Source organism: Mytilus trossulus, chromosome 5 (genome assembly GCF_036588685.1).
Source record: "Mytilus trossulus isolate FHL-02 chromosome 5, PNRI_Mtr1.1.1.hap1, whole genome shotgun sequence".
In the NCBI taxonomy this organism is placed as follows: domain Eukaryota; kingdom Metazoa; phylum Mollusca; class Bivalvia; order Mytilida; family Mytilidae; genus Mytilus; species Mytilus trossulus.
The window spans coordinates 30381362-30393108 of record NC_086377.1 but is presented as its reverse complement, the minus strand read 5'-3'; the positions used below and the strand labels follow the sequence as shown (position 1 = coordinate 30393108).

Here is an 11747-nt window from a genome sequence, read left to right as displayed (position 1 = left end):
TGGAACTCATCCGTGACCTTTATTTTTTATTATTATTTTCAATTAAGCTGTTCTTAAACTAAACTATTGTAAAATTTGAGCGATTTCTGTAATTAAGTTCTCTTATTTCGGTATTACCTCTATTTCTGCTATTAGTTCAACAGAAAAAAGGTACCTTTACAAAACTGTATGCTTCTTTCGAAGGCAGGTTGTGAACGGTGACCCCATTTTTTTTTATTAAGTATAAGATTTAAGTACGTTTATCATTTCTACAGAAACAATTTTTCCTTGTAGTTGCAGATACATTCATACAAATGATGTTGAAGAAACAAAGAGAAAAGGAACTTGGACTGTACCATTTTGTTTGCAGCTTCTAAGGTGAAGTATACTTATTTAAATGTTTTGTAAAAATAAGAAGATGTGGTATGATTGTAAATGAAACAACTCTCCATGAGAGACCAGTGAGACAAAAATTAACAACCATAGGTAACTGTACATCCTTCAACAATGAGCTATACAACGTCAAGGACTTGAAATTACCAATGAACAACTTAGGGCCTGATTTATTAACAAAACATTGAACGATAAACTGTTATGATATACAGCAACACACTACTGAATTACAAGCTCCTGAATTGAGACAGACACATGGAGTTTTTAAAACATTAAAAATGGTTGCTGGCACGAAACCCTCCTTCTAACCTATGACAGTGGTGCAACATTTCAACTGGCAAACTATAAAAATCATTTGAAAAGGGCTTAATTCTAAGATCAATACAAAGTCAAAGCACAATAAAAAATCCTAAAACAAAAACACATGAAATACACATCTGATATTTATAGCAGTTACTGAAAGCATGTTCTAATAATCAATATTTTATCCTTGTCCTTACACAATGGGCTGATTTTCTCTTAAGGGCATACCGTACAGTTTTGATCCTGTATTTACAAGTTCGTGAAATTTTTTTACCTGATTAAATCAAATATGTTATAAAAAATATACCTTCATGTGCTACTTTTTGAGAAAAATGAGGTCGAAATTTTGTATATTTGCTCAAAATTCAGATATGTGGCCATATTTTCTTTTTTCGAAAAAAAGACATAATTTTTTTGTTATAAAAGATAAACACAAATTGTTTTTTGTTAAAGTCATATGAAACGAGTGAGTGGTGAAAAATAATGTTTGTCCAATTCTTGAACCAATGGATGTATACATTCATAAACTTAGTCCTATGTGCACGATTTTATCATTATTTTCGCAAATATATCATATAATCGCCAATTTTTTTCTCTCTCTGTTTGTTATGATTGAACAAATATGGCTGCTCATTAAATGCCGTGATTTGAAGCCCGATTGTCACCTTATAGTAAACAAATCACAAAAAGCATTGGTATTGAGCACGTGTTTAACATGTATAATCAGATATTTGTTTATTTCAATGACAGATCCATACGTATTGTGGTCACCGGATTTTTACGAGGAGGGTTACGCTCGGGTCACTATGCATACGGAAAATATGTCGGCAAATTGCTTGCTGGCAGCAAGCAATTACAAATAAGTACTCTTCTTCTAAATGTGGACAAATTAAAGAATTTTCCTCAGAAAAAAGTATATGTACATAAGTTGTTTAATGAAAACTAACCATTTAGTTATAAAAAAACATATGCATATTTTTTTTTAATTTGAGGTTTTTTTATGACTTTAAATAATCGGTAATTTCTGTATTTTATAAGTATCCTAAAAAATTATGCTGTTTTATTCCGAAATAACTCGTATTTATCAAATGTTCATGGCTTTATGTTTATCAAAATTAAAAAAAAATCTTTATTTACAGTTTTATAAGTTTGGGTCACATAATCTCCCTGAAAGTCAAACAAATTGCTGGTTTGAAAAATGGGGTTCCATGAACTCGTTTTCAAATAAATTCAGTTTGAATGATAAAAATCAGTCGAAAAATGCATTTTCCCTGGTATGTTAAAGTTTGATGTCACGAAAATAACATTTTGCATTAGCAACGTCATTACCTCCTCTGTAACTGTATCGTATGCCCTTAAAAGCTAACCTAGACCTATAAATGAATGATTATAGCCATTACTTGATGTCATCTAAACAAATAACATATAGATGGAGAGAAATTTTAGTTTAAGTCGCAAAAATGATCAACAAGAAAAGATCATCAAATAAGTATCATGAATGGTTGAAATTGTCAGTCAACTCCTAATTATTTAATAAATAAGCCACAGAGTTTTTTGTAAGGTCTAGTTTTAATTAGGATTTTATTGTAGATAAAGGAGATAAATTTCCTCTGTTGACAAAAAAATGGTTGAGGAGTCAGAAAGTTTGACTGAAGATTAAGGATATCAAATGAAGGTAAACATAAATTTAAAGTAATGTTTATATTTGTATTAATACATGTACCTCGAGTATGCATCAAAGATGTATTGGGTAAGATGGTAATAACTGTATGTGAAACAATAAAATTTGTTTAAAGTGGGCAGTACATGTATATTAAAACATACCATTAACATTAGCACAACTAAAAATGCAATCATAAAAGCATCTGCAAAGTTTCATAGAAATCTGTGAAAGTATGACACAGTATCCATGGTATCAGTTATTTGATGTCCATGTCATTCAAGGTGGATATTGTGTCATTGGCAATAGACAAATTTCCTATTTACATGAACCCACTTTAATCGGAACAAATTTGAGGGAAGTTAACTGTTTAATGCAAATGCCATTATGTTTTCTATACATGACTAAATCATCAGAAAACAGTAAACCTTCCCCCAAAATTGCACCATTTATATTTTTGAATTTACTTCTTTCGGTGTTTGTAGTGACAGAGTACCAGGATGTCTTACCACAGAGAAGGTATTAAAACCTGTTGAAAAAACATAGAATCCGAGTCAAAAGTTGATAATGTGAAAATAGACTATTATACCACATCATCTTATTGTCGAGCCTGCAACTTTTGTTGCAGAAAGCTCGACATATATATAAAGTTCTGGGGTCAGCAGCGGAGTTAGCTGAATTCTTAAAAGCTTTATATTTTAGAAGGATGAAGACCTGGATGCTTCATACTTTGAATATATACCAAGATGCCTCAGGTTACCAAGTCTCTCTCAGTCACATGTCCAATGTCCTTGACCTAATTTTCATGGTTGAGTGTCTTCTTGAAAAGGAAGGTTGTTATTGATTTTGGGAGTTTTGGTCCCAAACAGTTAAGGAATGAGGGTCCAAAGGGTCCAAAATTAAACTTTGTTTGATTTCATCAAAAAATGAATTATTTGGGTTCTTGTATATATGTCAAATCTAACCGTGTATTTAGGTTGCAATCAACAGTTTTTTTCTATGACGTCATATTTTGAGGGACCATCTATAATTGACCCTTAGTGGTGTTAATGTTAATGAAGATACTTGTATAAAACTAGATATAATTAGATTCAGAATTTTCTCTAGTTTATAATGAAATAAAAATAAATTGTACTTTTAATAGTACCAAAAAGTTTTATCCAGAGAAAATGGGAAAAACATTGCCTAATCTATGCATAAAAAACATGAAATCAGGCCATGTGCACACCCATACAGACATGATACATGCACATTTTTCATATTCAAAACAGTATGAATTTCATAGGTTTTTACCTGGTCTTTCTAAAAATTTATGCTTCAGGCTACGTTCGCCTGCTTCGAAAAGAGATACAATGGGTGCAAATAGGTTTTGCACTTTTCACTGCCAAAAAAACAGGATGTTTACAGTTTGTCTCCCCTTAAAACATGTGTATTTAATCTAATTTTTAAAAAATATTTTAATCATTCAACCTGTTTTAATTGAAGCGAATTAACTTAATTTTACAATTAAATATAAAAAACATGATACTTTTTTCCCAATTATGTTGATAAAAAAGGACTTCCCTCCAAGTCTATTTTTAGTTGGGGAATTACCCTTAGTTTTTTATACGAAACTGTTTTAGAACCCTTAAATTTTTAATTTTTGGTCCTGTCTTCAAATTGGTCTACATTAAGGTACAAAGGGTCCAAAATTAAACTTTGTTTGATTTTAACAAAAGTTGAATTCTTGGACTTCTTTGATGCTGAATCTAAACATGTACTTATATTTTTGATTATGGACTGTTGGTCCAAATCGGGGTTCAAATTAAACTTTGTTTGATTTCAACAAAAATGGGGTTCATTAATATGCTGAATCTAACCGTGTATTTAGATTTTTAATATTTGGGCCCGGTTATCAAATTGATCCACATTGACATGCTTGAGGTCTAAAGGGTCTAAAATTGCACATTATTTGATTTCATCAAAAATTGAATTCTTGGGGTTCTATGATCATGATATGCTGAATCTAACCATGTATTTATATTTTGGATATTTGACCATAATAGGTAAATGTCCAATTTAAAATTTATAAGTTTTTTTCTCGCCTTGACGGAGTAAAAAAATGAGACATAGGTATGGTGTTCCCCACGGCGGTAGCATCAACAATGTATTAGTTTGTGATTAGGTCAATTTATGGTGAACCACTAGTGGTAGGTCAATGATATTTGGTATGCAGTTGAATAAGCATTGACATATCTCATTTTCATGGAGATTTTTTGACTCCGCCTCCTTAGTCATGGTCTATAGTCTTTAATAATTTTGCTAAGTTAATATGTATTAGTTTGTGATAAGGTCAGTTCAAGGGGAACCATTAGTGGTAGGCCAATGTTAATTGGTGTTCAGTTTTATAAACATTAGCACATCTCATTTCCATGGAGAATATTTGGCCCTGCCCCCTCAGTCATGGTCTATTGACTTTGAAACTTTTGCTTAGTTTACATGTATTAGTTTGTGATAATATCAGTTTAAGATGAACTGCTAATGTTAAGTCAATGATATTTGGTATGCAAATTTATTGTCATTTGAAAGTGTTGATTTCATGGAGATTATATAGCCCCACCCCTGATCATGGTTCATTGACTTTGAAACTTTTACATAGTTTAAAAGTTAATGTTTGTGTTTAGGTTCGTTTATAGGGAACTACTTATTATGAGACAATGGTAATTGGTATGCAGTTGTATTATATTTATCATTGGCACATCTCATTCCATGGAGATTGTTTAGCCATGTACCTTCAGTCATTGTTCATAGCCCTGAGACTTTGAATATTTGCATAACTTACATGTTAAAATATTGCTATTTAATTTCAACATTGCATTATCAAAATTACATGAATATTTGCATAACTTACATGTTAAAATATTGCTATTTAATTTCAACATTGCATTATCAAAATTACATGAATATTTGCATAACTTACATGTTAAAATATTGCTATTTAATTTCAACATTGCATTATCAAAATTACAAAAAGGCGATACATATCTCTGTGATAACAGTTTATTAAGTGTAAGTTCTTAGACCACATTCATTCTGTGTCAGAAACCTATCTTGTGTCAACTATTTAATCACAATCCAAATTTAGAGCTGTATCAAGCTTAAATGTTGTGTCCATACTTGCCCCAACTGTTCAGGGTTCGACCTCTGTGGTCCTATAAAGCTGTGCCCTGCGGAGCATCTGGTTTGTAAAGTGAAATTCTCTCTTATTATAAGTAATAGGATAACTATATTTGGTATGTGAGTACCTTGCAAGGTCCTCATGGCTGTCATACAGTTTTCACTTGACCTCGACCTCCTTTCATGGATCAGTGAACAAGGTTAAGTTTTGGTGGTCAAGTCCATATCTCAGATAATATGAGGAAGGCGCTACCTTAAATGCCAGCTTTATAATGTCCTAGATAATGATTGCTGATTGGTTGTTGGTTGTTTAACGTTCAGTGGCAAATATTTCATGCATGTTCAGAACGAATGTCCAAGGCACTTATAACAAATAACATTTTGTTTATGTCTAAAATAAAATTATAAGTTCAAATGGAAAATGCTTTTATTCTTGAAAAAAATATTGTGATTCCCAAATTAGTGAATAAAAAAGCATAGGACAAAAAAATATTTTGAATCCAGATCATTGCCAAAAATGATTTTATCTTTCAGATATGCTAAATAAATTTAACTTTTATATATCTAAAAACATAAAAACTTCCCAAACCACACATATGTCAGTTTGTACACAGTATTTTTTAGGTGATAATAAGACTGTGTTTGCCAATTTGTTATGGTAAACCTTAATACTAGTGTTAAATTTTGACTAAATAATTTTAAATGATAGCGCTGAAGGGCTTCGGTAAAAAAAAATCTGACTCGAATAAAAAAAACATTTGTATTTCTGATCATCTTCAGTTTGTGAGTTCTACATCAATATTATGTACTATTAAATTCAGAGTCGGTTTTATGTCATTTCTTGAATACATTTTTTTGTTACATGTACATAATGTAGCTTACTTTTCAAGTTCTTATATGACAGCAAAAGAAAATAGAGAATGGAAATGGAAATACAAGCATGTTAAAAAAAAACATTTGGTTTCAGACAATAACTTGAGTTAAGTAAATGGATTTCCATGAAATTTTACCAGGAGGTTCATACACAAAACTCAAAAGGATGATAAGAATTGATTTTGGGGTTATAGTACATTATTGGGGGTATTTTTATTTTTTTATTTTGGGTTTTTCTTCCAAAAATTACCTTATTTACATCAATTATACTCATCTAGTACAGATTTGGCAGGAGATGCACTCAAAATAGGGTGTTTTAAACATTTTATCTGTAGTCTGTGCATTTTTCCTATGATGTACATGTACTTCTTGATAATGTTGATGTGAGTATCATGATAAAGAAAATATATTTGGTTACCGTAAGTATATATTCACAATTGACATGCACCAGAAAAGGATCTTCTTTCCCTTTAATTCCAAAAATTGCACATGATTTTTTTTCTCTCCCAGAAACACATGAGTTATTTGGTAAATAAAACATTTGTCAATGTTTGAAACTTTCAGTAATAAAAATTCAGTTTAGCTTGTTTGAATGTTTCACTGATTGTGTGAAAATTTTAACAGCAATGTACAAAACACTTGAATGAATTGCATTATCTGCAGAATTATTGATAACTTTCCTCACAATAAATTCACAAGGACATAAAACTAACATATTGTATATGCTATTCTGATCTGAGTTAAACTCAGTTTTATACATACATATACTGGCATGGCTGTGCTGTTTCAAGTTGTCTTCTTTTTTTGATTTCTTGAGAAGTATTTGTTTTACCTGTTCAGTCACTATAAAGTGTTACAATTCTTATTTAGACGCAACACATTAATAGTGACCAAAAAGGTACTGCTTTCACATGAGAGAAGCTAGAAAAAAATTAAATGAACACATTTTCAATATTTTTGTAGGACTTACTGTCATATGAAATTAAGGAGATATGTAGTTAGAGACTTCTGCTGAATAGAAATATGTGGGTCTACCTGCTACCTGTTTTCAAATTAGTCCATATTGAAGTTTAAAGGATCCAAAATTAAAATATGTTTGATTTCAACTGACAAAAAAAATTGTGTTATTTATATGCTCAATATACATCTGTGGTCGTATCAGGCTGTGCATGGCAAAGCATTTTATTGCCTTTAGGTTTGTACTTTTTTGTTTGTTTTAGTCAGGAAAATAAATTTGTAGTTCTGTTGTGAAGTTGCTAACATGAGAGTACACAAATTGCACCTATATTGTGAGTTTTTTTCACCAACTTTTTCTATGAAACAGACAAAAGTTTATTCTGTGCTTATTTTTTTTAGACTATCCTTGTTTACAATATAGTTACACGGTCACCAATTTAATTTTGAGTTCATCCAGAGTCATAGAAAAATGGGTTTCAACTGACCTCCAAACAATCCATGATTCTGTAATGAGGTCAGTACCCAAATTTCATACATCATTACATTTTATTTCAAATCCTTAAAACTGGAATTAAACAAATATTTTGTTTTATTAATTTATTTCTTCAAATATTTCAATAAATTTGACATTATACCATGCTTAAACTTTATGTTTTGAAGAAAAGGATGCTGGTAACAAATTTAATTTACTCATTATAAGAAGATGATAATTAGATAACTTCACATGGTGAAAGAAAACTTGTAAGATTTCCAGGTTTTTTTGTTGAATAGGTGCAATTTTAGTTACTGAGACAGAGAACAGTTTTGGTACTGTAATGTTATATAACCATAAGTGTGCATTGCTAAATAGGTTCAAATGTGAACCTGATAGTGATACAGTACTTGGTAGAGTGAAAATGTTTTTTGATCAGGTTTAAACTGATGCAAAAAATATACAGGTGCATGTTGCAGCTTGAATGTTTAAGGATGTAGCCCACAAATATGATAATCTCCAAAGTAATGTATGCCCTGTACATGTATATACCTATCAAAGTCATGGTATTATCATGGGTTATATTATGAAATTAACTCCCATCTTCCCATAAATCCAATTTTGGACAATATGAGAGCATACAATAGTTTGTACTTAAATGTGCTACTCAGACTCAAGTCTCCAAGTCTCCTTTTATGATTGAACTTAGAAAGAGAAAACAAAACAGTTTCCATCTCCGGGGACTGTATCTATTAAAGGGATCTATGTGACATAATCAGTGAAAAGATTTGTTGAGAGTTTGCCAAAGGAAGTTATGTCTAACTTATGAAAATAAATTTGTAGCTGTGAAGTTGCTAACATGAGAGTACCCAAATTGCACATTTATTGTTAGTTTTTTAACCAACTTAAAAAAAAAACCAGACAGATTGTGAATTATGGGGGGGGGTAATCATTAGTTTTGAATTAGTCTGTGGGTTTCATGACTTACCGTGATCAACAGTATAACCAACGTCATTATCACTGTTCTTTGGTATGGGGAATTATGTGGCAGGTGAACATAAGTAGTCATGGTCAACCACAACCGGTGCACTGGAGTCTACCCCGCATGCCGCATGGCGATTATAAAAAAAAATCCAAAATGTATTACTTGCAGAGTTTTTTACTGTGTTCCCATGACTGGACGGAACTTTTACACTAAATATGTTATCGTTTACTATGATTTTGTGACTTTTAAATGCAGTACCTGTTATTATTTAGGTGATTTGTTTTGACCTCACTGATAATGGAATGTTGTAGCAGACGAAACATGGCGTCAGATGTTGTTGTCCTAACTTCGGTAATTTCCGTAGTACGATAAAATTTAAATAAACTACAAAAGTTACCAAAATTTCTGAATTCTTGTTTTTGCAAACAAATAAAAATTCATGACGTAATTAACATCGAAATTATTCCGATCTGTCCCGTTTTTTCAAGATCGCGCTGAAACGAGAATTTTGGCAGCCATTAAAAAAAAATAATCGTACGAGATTTAACGAGAGTGACGAAACTTTTCAGATGGGTCGTCTAGCAAGAGTTATCGTTCTTTGTCCCAAAACGATGCTTCTACCATAAGTGCCAGCATAGCTGGCATACTAAAAGCAATATGTCTAGTATATTTGGTGTATGGAGGACTGTAAGGTGTACATGTCCAACTGGCAGGTGTCATCTGACCTTGACCTCATTTCCATGGTTCAGGGATTATAGTTGAGTTTTTGTGGTTTTTTTTCTGTTTTTCATATACTATTTGCAATAGGTCTAATATATTTGGTGTATGGAAATAATAACAGAATCATTGTTAGGTGTACATTTCTAGCTGGTATGTGTCATCTGCCCTTGACCTCATTTTCATGGTCAGTGGTCAAAGTTAAGTTTTTGAGTTTTTGTCTTTTTATCTAATACTATATGCAATAAGTCTACTGCTATAATAACTATATTAGGTGTATGGAAATATATTAGTTGTATGGAAGAATTATTAGCTGTATGGATGTGTGCCTTGTATGGTTCATCTCACCTTGCCTGTCCTTGGCCTCATTTTCATGGTTTAGTGGTAAATTTTTAGTTTTTTTTGTTAATGTTAAGGTTATGTTTCAATTGTAATAAAGCTTTATTTTAAGGACTACAAAAGAAGGCAAGACATTTCAGCGTGTGCACTCTTGGTTTTATATTAAACCCTAGAAAGAAGCTACAGATTAATGTTAACTGCAAAAATACTAAAATCCTTTATTAATTAGATCATGGAGATACAGGAAATGAAAATATTTTGAAATTTTTTATCATAAAAATGGTTATGCTTATATATTCAAGTTTCACTAAATTCCAAGAAGGGTTTCCACAAATAACAATGACTGATTTTCAAAATGATCATCATGTAAAAATGAAGAGATGTGCTAAGATTGCCCATGAAAACTATCTTTATGAACAATGACAGTTCAGTGGTATGCTTTCAGCCTTTAGCAAAAATAATTACCATATATATTGTAATAAGCTATTAATAAAAGCCCCCCATTGTAAAATGTTAAACAATTAAAAAGTAAAAAACAGCGTCCTGATTTTTATAAGTTCGAAGAATAAAATTGAGTCATATTATGGTATGATGTTGTTGTTAGCGATGTATGTCGACACATATGGTTTCTCGATAATTATATAGTTTAAGAGAATGGATATCCATGAAATTTTACACAAGGTTTAATACCAAAAAGGAAGGTTGGGTTGATTTTTGGGGTGATGTCACCAACAGTTTAGAAATTAGGGGCAAAAAGAAGCATTTTTGTAGTTTCCAGACATTAACTTGTGTGCCAGTGTACTAATCTCTCTGAAATTGTTCTTCAAGGTTCCATATCACAAAGGGTAGACTGGAATTGTTTAAAGAGGTAATTGCCTCAAACGTTCAGGAAATAGGGGGTCAAAAACAAGCATTTTTCTAATTTCCAGACAATATTTTGTGTTTAAGTGTATAGATTTCTTTAAAATTGCACTGCAAAGTACCATACCACAAAGGAAAAGGCTGGGATTAAGTTTTGGGGTAATTTCTGAAAGGGGGTTGAAAAAAATTGGGGGAGGGGGATTTTTTTTCTCATAATTTTGATCAAAATCCAAATACAGACAGTCTATCAAGCTTGAATATTGTGTCCAAACATGCACCAACTGGTCAGTCAAATAACAAGGCAGCGCTGCACATCATTTTCTTAATCATATTAATCTGACATGTTAAAGTTTGTACATTATGAAGTTACTAACCTGTTGATTTTGTGTATTTCAGATTATTATTGAAAAAAGAGCACTTTGAAGTACTAGGAGAATTTGAAAACATCTTGGTGAAATAGTCTGACTGATTATGACAGAACATCAAAAGAAATGACGAAAAAGTACACATCTTATCAAAATAGTACTACATTGTACTAGAAACTAAAAGCTACTTGCAATTTTCACTGGTTTTGAGATCAGTAATAGTCTGACAAGGAAAGAATTTAATGAACATGATTATGATGCCTCTTGATAAATATAAAAACATATTGACTGTAAAATAATTACCAGTTACCAATTATATCTGTTGTTTACAAAATTTGTTATTTGGAAATATCTGTTGAATGTTTTGAAATTAAAATGTGTTAACTTAAATGATTTAAGAATTGAAGTCTTTAAATGATACAAAAGCAAGGATACATGGAATGATTGCAATTGAGACAACTACTAGCACTGCATAATAGGGCACTGATGTAAACAAGTACAGGTCACCTGAAGTCTTCAACAATAAGCAAAAGCCTTAATTTAAAGATTTACATGGGCTTATTAAGTCCCAAGATAATGGTATCTACATCATTTGCTGTCAAATTTTTGTTTGTATGTTTCTGATGAAGGTTAATTAAAATAAGCCCAGCACACCTAATTTGTGAACTGTTTTCTTTTAATTTCAAA

General features: G+C 31.4%; 1 long non-coding RNA gene across 1 annotated transcript; it reads left to right on the top strand.

The window, feature by feature from the left end:
- The first annotated feature begins 262 nt into the window (after window positions 1-262).
- LOC134719569 (uncharacterized) lies at window positions 263-11497 on the top strand. The gene is made up of 3 exons (XR_010107617.1): window positions 263-357; window positions 2266-2350; window positions 11092-11497. It is a non-coding gene; the product is annotated as an uncharacterized LOC134719569 (long non-coding RNA).
- Window positions 11498-11747: the final 250 nt, after the last annotated feature.